This window comes from Protopterus annectens, chromosome 12.part0 (assembly GCF_019279795.1).
Source record: "Protopterus annectens isolate FY-2018-M chromosome 12.part0, PAN1.0, whole genome shotgun sequence".
Classification (NCBI taxonomy): domain Eukaryota; kingdom Metazoa; phylum Chordata; order Ceratodontiformes; family Protopteridae; genus Protopterus; species Protopterus annectens.
Window position 1 is genome coordinate 679,087,077 of NC_056746.1, and position 25,104 is coordinate 679,112,180.

Here is a 25,104-nt window from a genome sequence, read left to right on the forward strand (position 1 = left end):
ATAACCACTATGCTATTGCTATGTTGCTTAATTTGCATATATTTTTCATATTATCCTTTTCTGGTTTCTAAGCTGCTGTAACTGCAGCTAAGCAATGGGAAAACCCGTGCAACTACAGGTAGCTGTATCAGAAGAAAAAAAACATTATTTTTATTTTTTTATTCTGTAAGTTGTTTAACATATGGGGGAGTGTAGTGTTACATTGTACACATGTGAGTGGACTTGTTCATTTAAATGGAAGTTGTGGCATTTCTTCATTGCAGGGGCATGGATATTTGGACTGCTTGGCAGTCCGACATGCCACCTAAACGCGTCCACGCTTCATGTAAGCTTTAGAGTAGAGGCAGCATGCCCTCATTGTTATGCATGGCATGCTGCTGTCATACTCTTGCACTGGCGCTTCCGTGCAAGACTAATCTAGTCTTACATGGAAGATTAGTGAATGCGGGGGTAAGTCTTACACCTTATATATCAAGGTGATGTGACTTCATAATTATAATACATGAGGGGGGTGGATAGACCCCATCACAAAGAGATGTAGTAAAATGAAATTTGCTTTAAAAGCCACAACTGAGCTTTGAAATTGATGTTCCATTTTCAGATCATTTCTGCATTGATTAAACATGGTGTAACCTGCATTGAGACATCTTGCATTTCATTGTATGGCATCCCTGTGTTTTAAATACAACTTTGTACAGGCCATTTAATTTATTTATTTATTTCCATTTGATTACTGGGATAAACCGAATGGACCAAAGCCACTCTTTAGTGGAGCCCCAGTGAATGATCCTCCAGTGTAGAAAGAAAATGAGAAAGGTCAGCATACACTCTACATTCTAAGAGGTGCAGACATATAAGGGAAATTCCTAAAAGTTGCATGAGTTGTGCACATCCTCTTTGAATTCACAGACAGCATTTCCACAAAGACATGTAGCACTACAATGGGCTATCTCTGCAGCCATGATAGATGCTAATAAGGCATTCTGCGGAGAGACAGATGCTAATTAGCCACATGTCTTTGGGAAAGCATCTATGTGCAGAGTTTATCATAGACTCCTTTGGTGTGCTGATTAGTATGGCTGATCCTTGCACCTTGTTGTAGTGAACATGGACAAAACATCATGCTCATCCATCATGGTAGAGGTAAGTTCTAGAGAGTTTAGTGATAAGGTAGAGTTAGGAGGTATATTTGTGAGTCTACATTTTGGGCTGTTCGTGTGCATTTATGTGTTAGTATGCTTTTTCCTGGCAGATAGTAGTAGGAGAATAAGGGGGTACATTAGGCAAGTGTGTGTGTGTGTGTGTGTGTGTGTGTGTGTGTGTGTGTGTGTGTGTGTGTGTGTGTGTGTGTGTGTGTGTGTGTGTGTGTGGATTAGTGTCTGTGAGTGTACTCAGGTGGGGATGAGGCTTTTTTTGTGAGAGTGAGTGTGCATGTTGATGGAATGAATATGCATGTCTGCGTGTTGAGGTGGCTGTCATATTTCCACACACTCAATTACTGCCTGAATGGCATATACACAGAATGGAGATCAGGGGTTGAGAAGAGGGCATCACTAGGCAGCAGAGATAACTCTCTCAATGAGTACCTCAACTGCATGTACACAGAACAGGGACTGGGGGTGGAGAAAACACTAGCACACCTCTCAACTGTCCAGATTTTTACAGAATATCCAGATATTTGCCTCATATTTTATGTATGTTTCTCATAAAATTTGTGGTTTTCTGGCAAAATCACTAAAGACCAAAGACACTAAATAATGACATACATTTGAGTTTCAGACTTCTGACTCTTCAGAAAATGGAAAATAACACAGATCATGTTATTCTAGCATCTTTCTAAGTTTATAAGAGCAATATTTAAAATCTGTCTCTACTTTTGGGCCTTTGTCTCTTCATTATGTTTGGTGTACTCCAGATTTCTTGCTCTAGGAAGTTGAGAAGTACTAGCAATAAATACCAGAGCTACTCAATATGGTTTGCCATAAAGGTACATATTTAAAAATTAACATATATGAAACCACTAGATACTAGGGAGAAGCAGCATGCCTTAATGTGCACAAAACATAACTGAAGCCATGTATCCTCCCATCTGGGATAATAGTCCTCTGCGTCTCAACTAGACACTAGGAATTTACCTTAAAAATAGTACAACGGGGGGGGGGGGTGCATGTTAAAAAGGATGGGAGGACATGGTTAACTGACCATGTTGCTTTGCCAAGGATGGTCTGCACCTGTCTCTTCTAGGCTTTAAAATTTTTGCTCAAACATTGGCCTCTTCCTTAGAGCCTTTTTAGGCAATGACATATTGACAAACCATCCACCATAAAATCTACCCAAGGAAATCTAAAGGTGTTATTGCTCAATTCTAGATGTCTAAACAAGAAGCTCTATTCCTTTCAAGCTCTCCTTACATTGGAGAATGCAGACATCTGTACAGTTACTGAGAAATGGTTTAAAGCCTCATTGAGTAGCCTGGCAGAGCAAGGCTTCAGTGTTTTCCAAAAATGTAGACCAGCAAATGCACAGACAGGGACCGAAGGTGGAAGTGTCTTGATCTGCATTAATAATAAGCATACCTCTAGGTTGGTAATGAGGATGATGGTCTGAATTTCCTCCACATTCAGATTACCACAGACAAAGTCCCATATCATATCCTAACAAGTTATAGTCCACCTTCTATGTCTTACAAAACGCATAGCTTATACTTTGACCTATTGGAGACACAGAATTCAACCAAATACCATACTCATGGGGGACTTTAATTATCCCCTCTATAAACTGGGAATCCTTCATCACCCCAAATGTGCAGGTACAGAGATTCCTATAATTTATAAACACATACAGGCTGGACTAGTTAGTGCATATGCCTACTAGAGGTTCAAACATATTGGACTTGCTACTCACAAATATGGGAGCATGCTCTCTCTGTTAATTTCAGACAACAAAGCAGTCTTCTTTGAAATAAGAAGTAATTCTATAACCCCTGCAAACCCTGTAACAGTTAGAAACTACTCTATGGTACCTTTTTTTAAGTGCTAACCTGGCCAAATGTCAAGCCCCCATAGTCCCTGAAAACACTGCTGCCTACATGGAACTTTCAAAGAAATCCTATACAAGCATAAAGGAAGCTGTACCCAACAGGGAGAAGTACAAAACTAATTCAAAAAACAAGCCACCCTGGTGGAATCACAACATCAATAGGCTGTATAACAGAAGGAAGAAAACCATGGCAAAAATTAGGAGGCATGACACCCAACAGGATAAAAGCATTCTCATCAACTTAAGCAAACAACGCAGAGGACAAATAAAGTTTAAAAAAAGTCAAATTTAAGGTAAATTTCATCTCCTAGACCAAGGAAACACGCAAGGCATTATTTCCTATGTCCACAACCTCAAAAATTAATACAAAATTTGTGTGTAGAGCCAATTGTTAATGGAGCCATCTATACTTAGCCAACAGATTTGGCAAATCTACTGGCTGAGAAATTCAGATCTAACATTACCCCTCTCTCCTCCCTCAACTTCCCCACAGAACATACCATCAAATATAACTCCCTCTACTATCACTTGAGAACAGGTCCTCAATGCTTTCTCTAAGTACAAGAGCACTGTGTGAATGGGCCCAGACAATATCCCAGGATATCTTCTAAATAGCATGAACCATGACCTATCAGGCCAACTGGAATTGATATTTGACTGTAGACTCCAAACAAGTTGCATGTCTTATGAATAGAGCAAAGCAACAGTCATCCCTTTGCACAAAGGTGAGCCATCTACAGATTCTGGAAATTATAGACCCATAAGTCTCACTAGTCTCATATGCAAAGCCATGGAAAGAATTTTCATAGAAATGATCAATTATGATAAGGAAACTTCCAGATACTGGACCCAACCCAGTTTAGTTTAATCAAGGGCAAGGTCATGCCTACCCAACCTGGAGGGTTGAGAAAGTCACAAAACCAATGGATGAGGGCAAAATGGTTTACACTGCCTACTTTGACCTGGCCAAAGCATTTGACAAAATACCCTGCTTGGGCATTGTTGACAAACTCAAGAAGTTAGGTATAAAACCTTTTGTCTCCTAGTGGATAGCCAGTCGGCTCAAATTAGTTTATAAGGGTGATAGAAATATAGAACTGAGGAATCTAAAGGTAGAGGCTAGTCACAACAAGAGTCCTTCAGGGACTGGTCCTGGAACCGCTTGTTTTTGGCATTTACCTCTCTGAAGTCAAGGCCAATGTCAAGGGCCTCTGGCTAACTAAATTTGCAGATGATTAGAAATAAGGAGCAGTCATAGAATCCCTCTCTGACCCAACCATTCTCCACGAAGGGCTGGCACAGACAAATAAGTTGTATCAGGGCCATGGACTAAAACTAAATGCCAAGAAATGCTTAATAGTATCCTTGAAATCATTTATCCCTGGTAACTATAATATTGACAACACACCCCTAAGAGATGACCCAGTAGTCAGAAACTTGTTGACACACATAGACAGCAATCTAGCCTTTGACTATCATGTGTCTATAGTAGTGAGGAAATAATTGTATGTTGTGCAACTTATAAACAAGGGTATGGCATCTAGGTCCAAGGAGGTTTTTGTTCTACTGTATTCTGCATTTATCAGTCCTGTCATTGAGTACAATGCCTCTTTTGGTATGTACCTAACTGGGCACATCCAACAACTGGAACATCCACAGAAGTTCCTCACTGAAAGAATACAGAGTAAAAGTAACATGTGCGATGCAGAACACCTCAAGGCCCCATTCCTGTATTCAGTCACCTACAGGCTGTTGAGGAGAGATATATGCCTGGCATACATGGGCATCCTGCATATCTGCAAAACAAATAGAATTACCAATTTCAAAGGCTTAAACCTTGCCTGTGCTATAAATAAGACCTGCTGGAGAGACAGGTATGTATCTGAGGAACAGCCCCTCTCTGGCACAGGTTCCTCATCCATGTGAAGCAAAGCTCTTCCCTAACCCAACTTTTGGATGGAAACAGGAAATTCTTTACTGGTTTGGCACCTGTCTCTAATGGACACAGGTAACCTGTAAATGGTTCATATTCTAGGCCCCTGCTTACACTTATCAGAGGTACTAGAACTTGTCAGAGATTTGGAATGCATGACTAGACTTAAAAAGACCCTTGTGGCTTTTAGCTTAGTACACACCTAGTGAACGTATAACTAGACAACAAACAGGAGTAATTAAGTCCAACAAACCAAATATTTAGGTAAAGTTAGCATTGCAGGCCCACGACAACCATAAGGCCTCCTTTAGCTATGTCTGAAACTTCAAAGGCAGCACATAATAGTGTGACAAGCTGTTTGTAAATGCAGCCACATTCATGAAACTAAGAGCTATAGCAAATCTTCTGGCTAACAAATTCACCTCCAACTTTACCCTGCTCTCACCCTCAGCCACCCTCCAGGAAATACCATCTAGCATAAGCCCTCCAGCTATCAGTAGGGTGCAGATCTTAGATGTGCTTTCTAAGGCCAAGAATACAGCTTTCATAAGCCCCAGTAATATCTCAGGATGCCTCCTAAATAGAATATCATGGAAGTGATTTACAATGACATAATAAAACATTCAGATACTGGACACAACCCAATTTGGTTTCATCAAAGACAGGCAATATCTTCCAAACCTGGTGGACTTCTTTGAGAAGATCACCAAGGCAAAGGATGAGGGCAAAACAGTGCATACTAACTTTCTTGACCTAGCTAAGGCATTTGATACACTACCCCACTCAGGCATTGTAAACAAACTCACAAACGTTTGGAATTAGGAATAACCCCATATGTAACTCACTGGATAGCCATCTGGCTCACAGACAGGACCCAGAAATTAGGATTGGAGAGGCCACCTCCACAAAAAAGCTGTTTACCAGTGGAATCCCCTAGAGCTCTGTGATGAGTCCACATCTTATTGACATCATTTGTTTGGAAGTCGAGGCCAATGTCAAGGGCCTTTGACTTACCAACTTTGCAGATAATTTATTTATTTTATTTATGTGACATTTGTTTACCAGGAGAGTGTGACTGAGATAATATTTCATTTTCAGCAGAGGCCTGGAGAGAAAATCTCCAGATTGAACATAATATGGTTACAATTAAATAAAGTCATTACAAAATCTAACACAGAAGAATGACGTAAACTAAGTAAAAATTCAGCTTCAGTTCATACAGTGTGAGCCAGTACGTACATAGTGCAAATATTTGGACAGCTATGACAAGCTGAAAAAGAATATTGGCAATAGATAAAGTATTCCCAAGTTGCAGTTCATAGACATGAGATTAAACACACTTAAGTACACCCTTTGGAACCAAGATGACTAGATAATATAGCATAGGCAAATATATATTTGATTTTTGTCTAATATATAGATTTTACTAATTCCTTCTCTCTGAACATAGTCAAAGTATACTGATGGTGGAAGGAGGAAGGGACTAGTTCAGCCTGGGTTAGTGCAGGAGCAGAGCCAGGTTTTATTTAAGTAGTTTTTAGTAGTAGTTTGAAGTTGGAGATGTTAGAGGTAGATCTAATTTGCAGAATGATATTATTCCATTATTTAGCAAAAGACTGATTAGAGACTTTGGCCAGTGGATTTGTGGGGTTTATATATGCTGAGACAATGTTGTTCATTAAACTGAAGTAGTCTATAAGGATGATAGGAATTGAGAATATGAGCAAAAGCAGGGCAGTCATCATCTTTGTGAATAATGTTGTGCTTGGAAATAAGTGATATGTAACCTAAGTGGTGAGGCACTTTGAGCCTTATGGGCAATATAGTGATGGCTAGGGTATGGTTTGCTGGTCACAAATTTTGCATCCTTCCTATAGCATGCATCTGGCTTATTTTTAACTGTTTTCTGAAGGTTGGTTGGAATGGGTGCACCATATAAGAGAGATAGGAGAAGGTAGTTAGTGGCAAGAATGGTTTTGGCATCATTGCTAAGGAATTTTTATACCTATAGAGCATTCCTAATTTTTGGTGAGTCTGTTTTATGTTGTTTTGAACATATAGGTCAAACTAAAGGTTATGATTTAATATCACTCCAATAAGTTTTGTATGGGAGGCTACTTCAATTTCAGTTTTGTTTAGTGAAAAGATTTTGAAATTCATTTTATCAGGTACGTGTAATTTGAGGAAAACTAGTAGTGACCTTTTTTAGGGTTAAGTAGTAGCTGGACATCATGGTGCAATTTTTTAGGGTTAAGTAGTAGCTGGACATCACAGAGCAATTTCTCAACTAAGAAAAAAACTTTTTTGCATGATAAGGAGGAGCTGAGGCACATTATTAGACACATATATAAATGCATAATCTTCAGCATTTTGTATAAGATATGCTGGACATATGAAGGTATAGAAGTCATTGATAAAGCTATTAAAAAGCATTCAACCAGAAATAGAGCCGTGGGATTCGTGAGTGGAGAATTGCAGTTATGGAGAAAGAGAGAGAGAGAAAGAGAGTTTTCTGGCATTTTACAGACTGGATCCTGTCAGTTCAAAACAATCAAAAACTTTTGACAGGTCAAGGAATAAGAAGAAAACAAATCTAACTGATTCCCTTTATTTGTTTATGGTATCAGTGAATGATAGGATGGCAGTAGCTGTAGTGTGTGTTAGGCAGAAGCCATGTTGAGTGGATGTTAAAAGCTGTTCTTTTAGAAGCTAGTGGATGACTTGTTTATGAGTACATCTTCCAGTAATGTTTGGGAAAGGTGATAATATGCAGTAACCTGAAAATTAGAGACATCAGATTACATGCCACAATTATGAAGAGGGATAATATAGGATTTTTTAAATAGTGAAAATACATATGATTCAAATATTGATCTAGTGATAAGAATAGAGACTAGGTATCCACCCACTTTAATTTTTGCCTTCAATCCCTCATATATTCTTCTAGTCAACCTCATCTTTGTTTGAAAATATTTCAAGCCTGGATAAACTAAAGCACTGCTGGTGATTCCCTGCTGGGTGAGGAAAGTAAACCTATATTTTATTGTCTGTGACTGATAAAGCTGTTTTCTATTTTACCTGCTCCATTTTGTTTTCTGTTTTAAGAAATAAGCTTGGCCTGGTGTTTTTGTCATGTCAGAGCCAGATGTTTAAATTATCTATGCTAAATATTTCACACTTTTTTCTATTGGTTAAATTGTCTCTTATGTGATACTTAAATGCACAGTGTAAGGCCTCTGTATTTGTCTGGAAAGATTTCAGGCCTGCATAAACTAAAGCATTCAGGGTGATTCCCTGCAGGGTGAGGAAAGCAAACCTTTTGTCTGTGACTGATAAAGCTGCTTCTATTTTACTTGCTCCATTTTGTTTTCAGTTTTAAGAAATCTGCTTGGCCTGACGTTTTGGTTCTATGTGAGAGATAGAAGCTTAAATTACCTAAGCTGCACATTTCTCATGTTTTTTCATTGATTAAGTTGTCTCTTGAGTCATACTTAAATACACAATGAAATTCTGGACCTTTGTCTTTCTCTGAAAATAATTCAAGCCTACATAAACTGAAGCACTGCTGGTGATTCCCTGCTAGGTCTTCCTACCCACCTTCTCATTTATTGATTTGCTTTTTATACCTGATGGTTTTAAGCTGCCCACCCCCTACTGTAAATTTAGCTTAATAAGTTCCTCCTTTTCTACACTGCTGTTGATATCTTGAATTTTGCATTTCCTTGTGCTTATATTGAAAAAGTGCATTTTGCTTCTCATTATCTGTTCTACTGAATTACTTGATCTGAATTCATTATCTAGCTAGCTGTCTGATAAAGTAGTGTATTTTTACACTCTAGTAAGTGCTTGTTTTATATCAAGAGGTCAGTTTATTTTCCATCTAGTGTACTGAGAGGTAGCCTGATCTGTTTAGGTTGGGGAAACAATTAAGATGTTTGTATCTAGTGTTATTGATTGGAGGCCTTATTAATCTGCTTAATTTATTTTTAGTGCCCTTATAAATTCTGCACAATTGAATGGCTCTTGGCTCATTTATGCAAAACAAAGTACTTTTATTGAATAATCACACTTTTATAAGCTGTTTAAAGTGTACTGCTCTATCCATATCTTTAACTGTGTTTGTGGTAGCGTTTCATATGTTTTAAGCTTGTTTGTGGAAGCATTTCAATCCAGACATTAATTTATTGTGCTTTTACATTAGGTCAACTGGGATTATTCATCTAGTGGCAGTGGATGTTTACCTGTTCTGTCGAGTTGGAAAACGCACAAAAGGGCTCATAGAATTTTTTGCACTTCTGTTATATGCTGTGACTGTACTTCAGCAGTTTCAAAAAACTGTACTGTCTGCTGCTGCTTTGCACTGAATTCCATTGTATATGTTAGTTGTAGGGTTGTTGTAGATAGCCTTTGTGGTCTTGTTACACTTACGCTACCCCAGTTATTCTACATTAAGAAGATATTTTTTTCTGCACCATTGTGTCTGAAGTGTACTGATCTAACTTGTATGAGTTGGGGATTGCTAGTGGAAGGCTTATTATGTGTTTTCCTGAATGGTGGCTTAAATCATGTTTCTTTTTGTTCATATTTAAGGCTTACATTTGAGAGGGTTTGGCATAGATACTCACAGCTGCACATCATTTGGTGATTTTGCTGATTGCTGAGAATCTGCTTTCACCCAGAGCAATCTACTACTAACAAGACAAAAATTAGTATTTTTGCATGTTGTTTTTTTCTCTTCATAGCAGAAATAAATACTATCTATCGCTGCTTTAAGTAATTAATTGCACAATATTACATTGCATTTGTTAGTTGTAGGGCTGGTGTATGTAGTTTGTATGGTCTTGTTACACATGGGCTCCAAACCAGCTATTCTACATTAAGAAGTTTTTTTTTCTGCACTGTTGTGACAGAGGTATGCTGATCTATCTTGTCTGAGTTGGGGTTTGCCAGTGAAAGGTTTATTGTGTGCTTTCTGAATTGGTAGTTAGCTTAAAACTTGTTTATTTTTGCTCACATTTAAGTTTCACATTTGTGAGGTGCTGCTCTTTACTCAGCAGTGGTTAGCGGTGCCCTGTATAGATGCAAAAGCCTAGAAGCTCTTTTTTGGACCTAAACAGCTGTCAGTGAAACCCTTCCAAGCTTTTCTGCTAACCCAGGAGCAACTCAGTTATGCAGTTAGCAGTGTTGCCTTATTGATCAACCTTAAGCTACACAAAGTACAGGTCCCATTTGAGTCTCAATGCTACCAGCACAGTCTTGTTGAATTAACCCATTTCCTTCCTTAATAAAACATACAGTAAGAACCAGCTGTCATGGACAAGCAGTTTCCCATCATCTCTCTGGCAAGCTTGATAGACTTGGGCATCCTGAGGCAATGTAACAATTGCCTCATGTATACTGAGACTACTTACTCTTAAAGCAAACAAATACTTTATGTAAGAGATGTAGTTACACAATGAAATTGGAGGCTAGCGTGTCAAATAAGAAGAAATCAAATGCCAAACAAGTTGTCAGCGCACACACAATTGCCACACTAAATAAAGACATGACACATAAGCCTAAATATGCAGATGTACTTACTAGTAACTTACTAAAATATCAGAGGCCTCCCAAATGGAAACCACTTAAACATATAACAATGCAAAAAACAATCATAACAAATAATAACACATGCACCCAGTGTCTCAACAAATAAGCCCATAAGGTGTTACACCACAAAACCTAATGTGCTGGTCATAGGTGACTCCATTGTTTGACACATAGATGTTCCCCTCTCCAGGCTGGATAAGGAGTGTTTTGTGGTTAGCTGCCTCTCAGGTGCCAGGATCCAAGGTCACTAAATTACTTGAGTCACTCAACCTCAAGTACTGGTATGACACCATCATAGTCCATGTGGGGGTGAATGATTTGAGATGTAACTTACTGGACTATATGAAGAGAGGCATGACTGAGCTTTCAGATTATGTGTCACAGGCAGGTATAAGCCTAGCCTTAAGCAGCATTCTACCTTTGCCAAGGATGATTCCACAAAACAAACAAAATTGATTGGGTTAGCTTCTGGTGTCAGTCCAAGAGAATCCAATATATGTCAACCTGAGAAGATATGTTTGACAGACCATGCTGTTTTGCTAGAGATGGTCTGCACCTGTCTGCTCTAGGCTTTCAAATACTAGCAAAGGCATTAGCCAGCCACTGTGCCTTTTTTTAAGCAGTGTCAAAATAACCAACTTCCCAACATAACAAAATCCTGTCTAGATAAACTCAGAGTACTGCTGCTCAATGTGTGGAGTCTAAACAAGAAACTGCACTCCCTGGAAGCATTCCTCACTTTAGAAAATGCTAACATCTGTGTAGTGACCAAGACATTGTTCAAAGGTGCAGAAATCACCCCAGCCGTGCAGGGCTATAATGCCTTCCATACATTCAGACCACAAACTGAACCTGAAGGAACCAAAGGAGGTGGAGAAAGTGTATCCATTTTCATTAATGATAAGTACATAGACAAAGGCCCCTACCACATCATAGATAGGTATAGGTCCTTCACCATGAAACAGGAAAAGGATACAGCATACCTGGACTTACTGAAATCACTTGCCATACAGCCCAACACCTTACTCATGGGTGATTTTAATTATCCTACCATAGACTGGGAAAATTGCACGATCACAAACCTGCTGGCTCAGAATTTCTTGGATTTTGTGATTGCAAATGCTCTGTAACAGCTAATCACCACACCCACAAGAGGCTCAAATATCCTGGACATAATAGTCATTAACATGGGAGAGCATTGCACCCCCCCCCCCCCGAGTGATGTCCTCTCTGGTAAGATCAGACCATAAATCTGTCTCATTTGATATAATCATAAGAACAAATATCCCAGCAAGCTCAAAAAAGATCAAGAATTTTTCAAAGACAAATTACCTCCTACTACGTGATGGTGTAAAAAGTTTCAAACCCCCCTCAAATGCAGATAATATGGACACCTATGCAGAGGTGTACACAAATGCCCTGTATAATCATTTAAGCGGTTGTATAGAATCGGTTGTACCTGACTGGATAAAAAACAGGTCTTGATGAAAAAACAAGTCACCCTGGTGGATCCCTAATATAAACAGGTTATACAACAAGAGAAAGAAACTAATGTCCAGGAATGGGAGGGAACTGGCTCAGCAGAGGATGAAATCCCTCTCTAGCTTAAACAAGAAAATTAGAAATATTGTCAAGTCCTCCAGTGTTAATTATGAAGCAAAAATAACCTCCCCAATTAAAACTAATCACAAAGTATTCTTTAACTATGTCCAAAATCTAAAAACAAATACTCAACTGTGCACTGAAGTGGTTTTGGATGGCACCACCCATACTCAACTGGAGATAATAGCCAACTTACTAACTAACAGATTTGGAGCAATTTCAACCCTATGTCCCCTCCAGGCATCCCCCAAAATATTCCTTTCACCATTCCTCAGCCTATTATTTCACAGGAGCAGGTCATCTTTGCACTATAAGTGGCCACAAACACAGCATCAATAGACCATTCAACATCCCAGTTTGCCTTTTCAACAACTTAAAACATGACCTAGCAGACCCACTTGGGTCCCTGTTTAATCACAGCCTGCAGACTGACTATGCTCTGGCAGAATGGAGGACAGCAACAGTAATCCCTCTGCACAAAGGGTGACCATCAAGTGACACTGGGAATTATAGGCACATAAGCTTAACTAGATTTTCTGCAAGGACATGGAAAGTATTATTATGGATCTTATTAGTGAGGACATAGCTAATCTCCAAACTCTGGACCAAACCCAGTTCAGATTCGTTAAAGGTAGATCATGTCTGTTAAACATGGTTGAATTCATTAAGAAAGTCATCAAGGCCCTGGACAAGGGAAAGACAGTGTATACCTATCTTGACCTAGCCAAGGCATTTGACACAATTCGCCATTCAGGTATTATACAGAAACTTTCCCAGGTGAGAATTAACCCTATGTTACCAGATGGGTAGCCAACTGGCTCACCAACAGGATGCATATTGTAAAAGTGAGTGACTTCACCTCTAGAAAATGACCAGTCACCAGTGGCATACATCATGGTTTTGTGCTGGGCCCCTTACTGTTTGGAATTTGATTTTCAGAAGTCCAGGCAAACTTGGATGGCATGTGGCTGACCAGGTTCACTGACAACTGCAAATTGGGAGCAATCATTTAGTCCTCTAGTGATGTTAATATACTGTAGACAGGGTTAACTCAGACAAATGATTGGTGCCAAAGCCACGGATTAAAGCTAAATGCAAAAAAAAGCATTATTATTCCCTTTGGAAAAGCTGGCATTATAGACAGCACCACTCTAAGTGTAGACCCAATTGTACACGATCTGGTTACTCAGGTTGATAGCAACCTGAACTTTGACCACCATGTATCCACAGTAGTAAGGAAATCCTTCTATGTGGCACATCTAATCAGTAAAGGCATCTCATCTAGATCTAAGGATGTTATAATTCCATTATACGTGTCCATCATCAACCCAATAATTGAGTACAATGCTCTCTTTTGCATGTACCTCACCAAACACATGCAACAATTTGAGAGACTGCAAATATTTCTCACCAAGAAATTACAGGTTACACAAAACAAGTCTTGTGTGGAAAGAATGAAAGTTCTGTCACTTTATTCTGTCTCCTACAGTTTGCTAAAAAGATGACCTAGGGAAGTTGGCATAATGGTTAAGGAGTTTACCCTACAGAAGCAAGATGCATGGTTTGATTCTCACATGGGGTAATAGACTAGGCTTAAAATGCCCCACAAGGGCAATTAGCCTAGTACTAATCTATGAAACTATCAATGAAACCTGTACCTGGCTTATGGGCAGTTGTAAATAAAACTACACAAGGGTCATTTGCTCCAGGGATCTTAAACTAGTCTTTGAAATTAACAGGAACTGTTGGCGTGGTAGATATATCTCAGAGAGACTGCCACTTCTCTGGAACAAGCTTGCAGTTCATGTGACCCTCTCTGACCCTCTTAAAATACAACTTAGATCAACGGATGGGTGACTGCAAATTCACACCTGTGCTGGCATCCATGTCCTTCCTGGACAGAGGAAGTCATTATTAACTATCATAGTCCCTTACATTTTTGAACTTTACTCACCTAACCACTAACAATTGGGGCAACTCAGGATAATTAGGCTTGTCAGGGCTCTAGGGCGTTAGCCTAGTAACATTCTAGGGGCATATGAACTTACTATAACTTTATCAGGGGAATGAAAATGTTATTGCCCTGCTCATAAACTCCAAGTTACTATGCGAGCACCGACAACAGTGGTATTTCCTACATTCTGCTTCCCTCTGGATCATCAATGTTCTGTGCCTCTCTGATAATTTCTGTTTGAGCAGATGAACCAGGCAGGGGTATTCTCTTTCCCTTTGTTATTTGCATTGCATTAAGTACTATTGGCAAAGAAGATAAGGGTTTCAGAAATTTAAGGATATAATTGGTATGGTAATCAAGAAAACCTGACTCTGTTTGTAGATGATATTATTTTATACCTGATAAAACCAGAAAAGGACGTGTCAGTGTTGTGTAACATTTTAAGACAGTTTCAAATCTTTATGGGATACAAAATTAATGAAGCTAAAACAAAGGCAATAGTTGTAAACTATGTATCCGCACATGACTTGGTTAAGCAATATCCATATTTATGGGGGCATGATAAAACAAAGTACTTAGGAGTATGGATTAAAAAGGATTCTGGTGTAGCAGCTAAGGATATGTAGGAAGAGACTAAACAAAAGATAATGCAAAATTGGAAGCTCTGTTATAGGGATATGGATAGCAAGATGCAAGCAGTTAAAATGTTTTTAGTCCCTTTAGTTTTATACACAGGTCAGGCATACTTTTAATAACTAGAGGAGAAGTTGTGGATACCAATTAATAAAAATAGCAAGAGTCAAGTGGAATAAGTTGATTCTTCCAACAGAACAAGGCAGTTTGGGATTACCTGATTTGAAGGGGTATTTCAGAGCTACACAATTAAGACTCCTATACATAGCACAAGCAGAAAGTTATAACTCAAAGTGGAAAGGGGTGAGGATGAAACAAAGGGTAGCTCAAGAAACAAGGAGAGACTGGGATTTTGGATGGAGATCATTAAGGAGAATAACAATAACAATACAGAATATTATATTCATAAAGTAGCAGAAAGTTTTCTAAGAACTAAGCCAACATGGGAATGGAAAAAGGAGATTCTGCCAATAGGGAAGACTGCAATTAGGGATACAGACAATAGGCCAGAGGGGTCTGGAATTTATTGGAGAAAACTAGAAAAAGAACAATGGTGTTGGGAGCAAATAATTAGAGAGGGAAAGGTAATAGAATAGGAAGAGACCGTTAATTTAGTTGGACTGCAGGCTAGAGAGTGCCTTCAATATCAAGGACTGATATCAAAGTATAGAAAAAGAGAAAGAAATGGGGATGGGTGGTCCTAAGCAAAAGACCAGCACTGGTAGAGCTTTTAGTAGAATCTAGAACAGAAGCTGCTGTTTAAAAGGAATAACTAGTAGAGCATATAAAACATTGTGTGATATCTATAAGAATCAATCAGAGGAGACAAGGTTAGAAAGGATTTTGTAGAGAGACTGGGTAAGTAATTTACAAAGAAACAATGTTAGGATATATGTATGTCTCTCAAATATGCATCAAAGTCTAGAATATTTCAGATCTTTTCTTGAAGGTATTAAGATAGGTATTTTTATACCCCAAATAGACTCCAAAGAATTTCTGCTCAGGTAGACAGAATGTTGGAGGTGTGATATGGAAGAAAGAGGTAACTGGAAACATATTTTTTGGGAGTGGAATGAATTGGCAGACTTTAAAGATTTGGAACAAGTCGAAAGCGGGAAATGCATCTTAAAAAAACATCAGTAACAAAAAAAGACTTTAAAGATTCTCTGCTGACTGCTTTGTCAGTGACACTTGGTGTAACTAAGGAAATTATTTTTTTTTAGCTATGATACCGAATCGGAATTGCCTAGACATAGCAAGGCCTTGCTCAATCTAATTATGGTGGGGTGCCAAAAAAAGCAATTACTAGAAAATGGAAATCAAAGTCTAAACCAACTGTACTAGAAGTAGCGAATATAGTAAGAGAAATAAAACAATGGAATTGGGATCTTTAGAAAAGGGGTAGAAGCAAATTACAGAGTAAAAATGGGAATTGTGGCAACAATATATGCAGAGGAGGAATGAGGTTTAAATGAAGGCAGGATTTGAATTAGCTATGTAATGTTTGACTGACAATGGGTAGATTATAAGTGATGTATAATGTTTACAACTAAAATTCTGTCAATATGGCTTGTTTTCATTTGTATAAGTGTATGATTGTCGATGTCATACATGCAAATTTAATAAAGATGTTTCTTGTTTAAAAAAAAAGAATAGAGACTGGGTATGCTATGGCATATCTTTAACTATCCAGGTGGGAGGTTGTCAGCGAAGTGGGGCAAGGTTTTCCTTTAAGTAAAAGTTTTTTTTTTTTTTTTTTTTTTTTATCATTGATGTGGAAACAGTTCCTAAGGGAAGTTGCTAGCAATGGCTATAGAGGGTTAAATAGGCTCATATGTGGATGCCAGAGTGGGGGGAGTAAAATAAGTGTTAGTGCGTATGGTGTAAAGAGAGTTGGTTTTGGTCTAGCCTGTTGTTTGCTACATAAACTAGGATTGGCTGTTATTGAGGGGCTGGTAGTAGCATTGGTTGGGGGTGAAGAGTTTTTAGGTAGTGAACAAGGTTGCAACTTTTAGTGGAGAGCTATTATGAGAAGGGTTGAGTTCCTTGTTTGAACCGAGATGTTACAGGTTATGTGTTGATGTCCAGCATGGTTTGCGGGTCATTTTTATATTGCAGTAGTAGATGGCTATAATATTGGTTTTATTTTCTTTTTTATCTAGGTTAACTTGTTTTTTACTCAGATTGTGCAATTCTTTGCAAAGTTGAAGATTATAAGGAGTTTTAAGTTGTCATTCTTGTTTCTTTTAGGCATTGTAGATTTTGTCTAAATATAGTGAGCCATCCTGCATCGCTAATTTTCACTCGTTTTGTGTAGTGGGGTGTGTGTGGCTTTATACAGAATTTAAGAATAAGGTGTTAAACTTATCAACTGCCTCACTGAGTGGAAGAGTTTTTAGGACAGATCAATTGAAGGCATTCAATGAATTGATGAAGGAGTCTACATTGAATTTAAAAAAGTTTCAAGTTGTTATGGTTATAAGCTGGAAGGTGGCTGCCATGTGAGTTTAGATAGGTTCCAGAGGTTGTAAATTTGCTAGAGTCAGAGAACAGTATCCAGGTTTGAATTGCATCTTTATTGTTGATGTTATAAAATCTAGTGTGTGTTTTGATAAGCTGTGTTTTACTATACAGTTTTATATTAGCCGAGGGAAAGTTTGATGTGAGGTTGTGTCAGGCAGTATTTACATCTCCTAGTATGATTTTTTTCATAAGGTATATAATTAGTTGTACAGTAGAATATTTTTTTCTAAATGTGTTATATTATTTCCAAGTGGGATATGGACTGTAACAAAAAATAACCAGTGATACTAGTATTTCAGCAGTTTGGAATTTTGGGATATTGTGTGAATAAGGAGAGAGTGTATGAACTTGGATAAATTAAGACTACCCTTCCTGATTTCTTGTGAAGCCTATCAGATCGGATAGTACTGTAGCCTGGAAGGAGTAGTTCAGAGTATTCAATGTTAGGCTGAAGACAGCTTTCTGTGATAGCAAGAATATTAGGATTATACTGTGATTTCCATACATGTAGTTCTGTAATTTTGTTACAAATGCTATAGAGGTTGATAGTGACAATAGTGGGAGAATAAAGTGGTGAAAGATTTGATGTGCTAGCTTTATTAGTATCACTTGGATGATAGGACTGTATAGCTGGGAAGCGGTATAGCTTCAGATGGTAGATGAAGGAGGGTTAGTTAATTCATAATTTGTTCTGGAGGAGGTTCTTTACTATTTGGATTAATTGGTGAGTTTCAGGGCCTGGAATGGGGTGAGCATCAGCACACTGTGGGATTTTTGAGAGGTAGTGTATTGATTTAGATGGACCCTGTATGTGTTTTATTTTTTGAGTAGAATTTTGGTAGTGAAGTATTTTATGCTTAAAGTAAAGATGAGGTGAAAGATTAAAAAACAAGGAGATAAATTGGTATACTTACTCCTGTTTTCATAGTGTGCTGTGTAAAGTACAGTAGGAGAGATGTAGAGAGGTGAAAGTGTACAGTGGTAGTTTGTCAGATGGAATGCTAGCACCAACAGAAAGAGTCATGATGCTTGGAGAAACATTTGAAATTTCAGTGGTTATAGAGAAGAGGAAAAATGGAAGTGTAGTATGTAGTATGAAGTGAAGGGAGACAGGTGAAGTTAAGGAAAAAAAGTAACTGGAGAAGATTTGTGTTACTAGGTAATTCTAACTATGTAATAAAGAGAAAGAAAATGGTGGAGTATCAATGATATTTGAAGTCAGTCAAACATATAAGGGCCATAATATAATTAAATGCACTAATAATGAAATTTAGGTGCATGTGATTGCATGAAGAGCAGATAGGACATATGTAATTTTTGTGGTTGGGAGGAGTGAGAGCCTTTGAGGGGTTATTTCTGAGCTGATTATATTGCTCTGGGTGGGAGGAGTTATGGGGTCTTGTGAGAGCTTGGAATTTGGATTGGAAGGGGTAGGTCCTGTACGAAGAAGTGATGTCAGGGGTGGGTGGTGATGGGGGTGGTCTGCAAAATGAAGTGAAGTTGAGCACAGCGAGGCAAAGTGGTGCAGGTTCAAATTGAGTTCTGCAGGCAAACAATCGGTCAGTATTAGCAGAAGCTAAATAAAACTGTCTTAATAGACCAGGCCACTGCAATTGCATTGGCAGTGTAAAAACTAACAGCAACAATTTGGAAGTACTGAAACAAAAAAAAAAAACAGGGAAAATCATATCAGTGGGAGATAGAAACAGACAGTATATTAAATAGCAGTATGAGGGTGCTAAAGGAGAAGGAACAAGGCCAGTCAAGATGAAAGTATACAGGGAGTAAAAAATGAGAAGTGTATAGCAGACAGTGAACAGGCTGCAGCTAAAAATCAATAGTAACTCACCATGCCTTAAAGTTGAGAGAAAAAGAAGACTGGCTAGGATGCAGCAGTAGAGTAGAAAATATATAAATAAATGGGTTACAGTAGGAAGGGGACTCAGCATGGAAAGTATTCCCGGGACACCTCAGTTTTCATATAGTGAGGTGAAAAGGGGCAGTTGGATTCATTGTGAGGCAGGAGATACAAGCAAAAGTGAATTTTCCCTACATCAGTTCAGGAAGTACCAAACTAAACATTTAAAATATAGGGAAGTTCCTTACTTAAGGCACTTCTTTCTGACTTTACATTCTAAATCTGTCTGGAACCAAAATAACTGGGTATCCTGACCCTGCTTCAGAGCTTTCCCTGATGTTACCAGTGATGTCAATCTGTAAGGGGGGCCTTGGACCTATCACTGCTATACCTCAAACTTCCCTGGTGCTAATATGGTGGTATAGTGATGTGTCTATGTACAACTATCAATTGTATAGTGCAACAATAAATTGCATACAACAAACTCATTGCAATCTGGGAGCAATCACAAACCACCCAAGATACTAACATCTTACAGGAAGGTCTATCACATGACTGTTGCCAAAGCCACAACTTAAAACTCAATGCCAGGAAATGCATAACAGTACTTTCTGGGAAGTTGGCCACTCAGGGAAACTACCTCATTAATAAAACACTCCTAAAAGTAGACAGAGCAGTCAGGGATTCGGGAATCCATGTAGACAGTAACCTGGCTTTCAGCCAACATGCATCTAAAGTAGTAAGAAAATCATTCTATGCCAGGGCATGGCATCTAGGATCAGGGAAGTCACCATGGCACTCTACTTAGCCAACATTAGAGCCATCATTGAGTGTAACATCCTCTTCAGTATGCACCTGAAAAGACACATGCAACAACTTGAACATCCACAGAGGTTTCTCGCAAAAAGAATACAGGCTGTAAACATAATGTCCTATACAGATCTTTTCAAAACACTGTCTCTACACATTTTTCCCTACAGAATGCTGAGATGTAATTTATGCCTGGTATACAAGGCATCCTTTGGTCCCACTTTGATAGACCATTTCCATATCTGCAAAACTAACAGCAGCAGAACTACTAGATCTAAGAATTTAAACATTGCTTGTGGCTTAAACAGAACATGTTGGAGGGAAAAATATATATGTCAGAGAATCATCATTCTCTGTAATAGGCTTTCCATCCATGTGAAGCCCTTCCTTAATCCTATTCAGTGTGCGATCTGGACCAGTGGATGGAAAAGTGGTTTGACACCCATGCCTCTGATGGACAGAAGCAGCTATTAAATCATGAACTAAATAACATATACCACTTTAAATCATTTCTATGACACAATAACTGGTGGGAGGCATTTGGGTTGCATGGCTTGACTTAAAAAGACCCCAGTGGTAATTAGCCTAGTATACACCTATGAACTGATGAACCTATGAAATCTGATTTTTTTTTAACATATATTGAGGATCTTGGGTGGTATGCAATTCCTGCAACATTTTGGGACATACAAGGTGGAGGGACAAGAAATGTTAAGCATGCCTCTCAAAATCACTGAACAACAACTTTTGCTGTAGCATGTATTTATTGAAAGATATGAGGTGTGAAACTCAAATGCAAGGCATTTCAACTGACTGTAGTCATCCATGAATTACCAGGGCAGGGGAAAAGGAGACCTTGTGAGTCAAGAGTGAAAGGGAACGATATAGGGTGTGTGAATGTTTTACTGTATGCTTTTGTGTGGGATTGTAACTGGTTGGAGGGAGGCAGTGCCTGTGCTAAAACGATGTGGCCACCACTGTTAACTACCACAGGAAGTGCCAATCTGTACTTCACAATAGACAACTGTGAATCATAGACATGCAAATTAGCAGATAAGGAGGTGGTTCCTCATTGCAGCTAATGTGCCCATGAATCACAAAATACCGCATTGCCAAAACAGGGCCTTTTTACCACGGCCAATAACATGATGCAGTAGACAGTTAATGAATACTGGGGATAATTGCAAATCATGCACTCATTCCATATAATATTAAGGAATTTGTTTATATAATTAAATTATTACCTGTGTAACATTCAGTCTAATTACATGAGTTTGCAATAAGAAACATTTAAGAACATTTTGAAAATATTCAATTTTACATCATTTATATTCTCTAATGTACCCAAGAGTAAGCACAAAAGTATGAGGGGCAACATAAATTAGTATTGTAATCAGCTGTTATTTCCAAGACTAGAGTGTTTTGAAGTAGCAGAATGTAATAACAGAAAGGAAATATCTTATAAAAAAGTACTATTTTACAGACATTTGTTGGACAGAGTATGGATTCAGCATTTAAGGATTATTAATAATATGTACAAGTCTATAGGAGTAAGAGTGGGATTCTGAAAAGTCTTATACTGAGCTACTCCAAAGTCCTTAGTGTAATTAAAGGGGCAATGCAGCAAATTGTGTGCATGTGATATATGCAAAGGAATAGTAATATTGACTAGGCAGGTTTTCTCCAATGAACAATGCAGTATATATTTGCTTTGCTTATATTATGGTGATATGTAAACACACATACCGAGTCGGCAATTTCAAAGTTTTTGGAGTAATTAAAGGGCAATGTAACAAAGAGTTTTCATGTGTGATATGCACTCGAACTGTAACATTGCAAAGACAGATTTTTATGCAATGAATTAATGCAGTATATGCTGGCTTTACTTACATTATGGTTATATATAGACATATGCACACATATGGGCCTTTCTTTGAGTTCTTACTGAACAGTTTGTCTGTGTGACCTTCTTTCCATTTGGTTTCGATGTCATATGAGATACTTTGCAGATACCTTAATGTTCTTAGACATCAGGCTTGGTCTTAAGCTCTGTTTCCAAAGTATAGCCAAACAATCCACTTATATTGTACTGATGAGATCAGAAAAGGGTGAAACGTGGCATGTCCACAGTTAGTGAGGTCTGGCATTACTGGCCTCGATGCACCAGGGAAAAACATGAAAAGTGCAAAGTCATGTGCATTCAGAAACCATGTAGTTGAAACACTGGTAGGTCATGTGCATATATCTCATGGGCCTGTACTCCAGGAGGTTTACGGTATTACACAGTGAAGACTCTAGCTAAGCTGAGTCTTCCTTTGAATTTTTACTGAATGGTTTGTGTGTGGGTGACCTTTTTTTTACCTTGTGGTTTGGATACTATTTGTGACATTTTGCAGGTAACTTAATGTTTATGGACATTAAGCTTAGTCTTATACAATGCTGGCAAGCAAAGAAAAGGGGTGAAATATGCCATGTTTACAAGGAAAAGGGGTTTGACTTCACTGGCTTGAATACACCAGTAAAGAATGGCAAAGCAAAAAGTCATCAGAATCTGTGTAGTTGAAATATTACTATGTCATTATGGGTTGCTTGTATATATCACATGGGCCTCCAGGAGGTTTAAGGTATTATACAGTGAAGACTCTTGTGCAGGCAAGTTCTTCTTAGAGCGTTTACTGAATGTTTTGCTAGTGTGACCTTTTCACCCTTTGTTTATATATATATATATATATATATATATATACACACACATATATAAACAAAGATATATAGATATATATATGCACACAAACACGGGTTCACTAGACAATCCCAAAATACTGAAATGTCAAATTTTAGTATTTCGAGACTGAATAGTGGAAAGTGCAGTTACATGAAACTGCACTATGTCGAATGTGGAAATATCGAATCTGCTGTTGTGGTGTTGTGTTCATGACATGCAGTGCGGTTTGTGGATTTTTCTGGGGTTTCAGGTAAGTGGTGTTTATGTAAGGGTATTGGGTAGGGATTTTAGAGTGTGTGAGTGTGTGTAGTGGTGGTTTTTGTGTGTTTAGTCTGACCTCGGCATTAGTATATATAAGTAGGGGGTGTGGGGGTTTGCCAGCCCCCCCCCACATGGGGGTCCAGGGGGGCTTGCCCCCCCTGCTTATAGGTAGGGTAGGTGTGTTTGTGTGTTATGTTGTGTTTGCGTGTGTTGTTTTGTTTTGTTTGTTGTAGTGTAGTTAGGTAGGTGTATGTGTGTGTGTTTGCGTGCTGGTGTGTGTTTGTGTATGTGTGTGTGTGTGTGTGTGTGTGTGTGTGTGTGTGTGTGTGTGTGTGTGTGTGTGTGTGTGTGTGTGGTCGTGATTGTGATTTTTGCGGTTTTGGGTTTTTGGGTATGTACGTTTTCTACTATTCAGTCTCGAAATACTGAAATTCGATATTTCAGTACTTTGAGATTGTCTAGTGAATCCATACACACACACCTACAGACATACGTGTGTGTGTGTGTGTGTGTGTGTTTGTAATATGTAGGGGGCATGGGAACTTGTCTCTGCTATGAGGATGCAACAAAATATTTTCTTGTTTTTCCACCTTGACTGCATCACTGTCTTGAATAGTGAACCTCCAAGGCTTTAAATGTTTTGGGTTCAGATAATCCAGTGTCAATTAAAGAGACATGATTATTCCTAGTAGATCCTGGAAATGTGAATGGATGAATGTATGGATGTATGGATGGGTAGCTGAATGGATGGACAAATGGATACTAAAGTGGAAGCATCAACTGAATCCCAAAGAATCCTAAATTGTAGCAATAATATTATTTTAAGAAAGGTGTGTTTAGTTTTACCTCACTTGCCATTTGATAATGGTGCATATTACCTAAGCATTATCTTAGGTACTTAATAAAAAATAGAAAGGTAATATACAAACAGACAGACAGATATCACTGTAACTAGCACTGGATATAGCTGATTCCTATTAATGTTCATATTTAGTAATATAACTCATTACTTTTGTAATACATTTAAATTAGAAATCTACTCAGATCTTATTTCAGAGCTTTCTATTTCAAATCTGCATCTTGCTTTATGTGATAGTCTGCTGTAAAATGGAATACCAATGCTTAATTGCTTTCGTTATGCTGTATTATATTATAATTGCCATTAAATTATTTGCTAATGAATTGCAATTATACTGCCACTGTTGATCTCTAAAATCCATGCAGAAATCTTTAATAAAACATATTTCAATCAGGTCACAAAGTTTTGAAATGTATATGTTGTCACACTGCCAGCCCAACTATCTGGAATTTTGTAAACAATTCTGTGTCATTTGTGAATATTGATATGATTTATACAGAATCATATGCTATGTCCTGAGCTAAAATATAACCACAGCATGCTCTGCTGGCTTAGAATAGAAATGTATATAAAGTATTGTAATTGTGTAATTGTATATGTTTTAACAGTAGAAACTGGGATATAAAAGGTTAACTTGCAAAACCTCAAGAAAATAAGTTGAAATTAAATTATTTTACAATTGTGCTATAAAAGTTATCTCTCAGTTTCAGTTTAGCAGACACAATGTTTAGAGCTAGAAATTTTTGTATTGTCTTGGAAGAGAAGTAATTACTAGGTTTGAGATGCAGAGGTGATTTATTCTTTTATGACTTTCAGAATCTGAAAACATCTGAGAGATATGCATTTTTCACAGAGAGATGCTAAAAATGCTTGTACTTTCTGACAATGGGGGTAGCTTGGGAACTAAAGTCAGGTGACAAAAATGATGTCATCCAAGCTAACCCAGCAGTAATATGTGATATTAATTTAAGAACTCTCTGGGGGAGACATTGGGCATTTTGTATTTTGTCTTTGACCAGGAAACATCCATGCATCATCACCTTCTGCACTTGCCTTGCTGTAAATAAGTTTTTAGGACATAGTAACTCTTTTAGATATAGTTAAGAATATAGCAAGGATTAGATTAGATGTTTCCTGTATTTATTTGAGACAGTCCTGAAATGTTGTTTTAAATATTTCCTGTGATTTTGAACTCCGATGTAACTGAATACATATTTAGTATTGTCTTGTTCATTTATTATTTACTATTAAATATATTTAAACCTGTCTTTGTGGCTGATTTTTGTGAGACATATATAAGCTCTTGGAGTACTTACATGTC